Here is a 585-nt window from a genome sequence, read left to right on the forward strand (position 1 = left end):
TGGTGGGGGGGATATCTGTCCCGCTCCTGTTGTACTCACCGCCGCCGCCGGAAGCGCACGGTCTAACGCCTCCGGGTTGGAGGTATTTCCGCTCCCCCTCCCGTCCTGGGGGAGAAAGGGTCCGGGTAGTTCCGGATCCGGTGGATGTTAGTTCCGGGATTTCCGGTTCCCTCCCCAAGTGCCCGGGAATCTCCAGCAGGAAGATCCCAATCGCAGCCGGACCCAGAAACAGCGGGGCCCCTCCCGGGGGGTGGGGCTCGGCAAGAGGCTCCCGTTACCCCCAAACCCCTGACCCCACTCACCCTGATCCCCTTCACCTTGACCCCAACCCCACTCTCCCTGATCCCCTTCAGCTTGACCCCTGACCCTTTCACCTTGACCCTGACCCCCTTCACCTTGACCCCGACTCCACTCACCCCGATCACCTTCACCTTGACCCTTGACCCCTGACCCTTTCACCTTGACCCCGATCCCCTTCAGCTTGACCCTTGACCCCTGACCCTTTCACCTTGACCCCGACTCCACTCACCCCGATCCCCTTCAGCTTGACCCCTGACCCCTTCACCTTACCCTAAATCACTTCTA

General features: G+C 62.4%; 1 protein-coding gene across 1 annotated transcript in view; it reads right to left on the reverse strand.

Moving 5' to 3' along the window:
• The window catches only part of asb6 (ankyrin repeat and SOCS box containing 6), an 11,587-nt gene extending 11,443 nt beyond the window's left edge, over positions 1–144 (reverse strand). Inside the window, exon 1 of the mRNA XM_048613782.1 lies at positions 40–144. The gene's annotated coding sequence lies outside the window, so the exon portion shown is untranslated. The remainder of the gene's footprint in view (positions 1–39) is intronic.
• Between the last annotated feature and the right edge of the window lie 441 nt (positions 145–585).

The sequence above is a fragment of the Rhincodon typus genome, chromosome 28 (assembly GCF_021869965.1).
Source record: "Rhincodon typus isolate 14 chromosome 28, sRhiTyp1.1, whole genome shotgun sequence".
Taxonomy (NCBI): Eukaryota; Metazoa; Chordata; class Chondrichthyes; order Orectolobiformes; family Rhincodontidae; genus Rhincodon; species Rhincodon typus.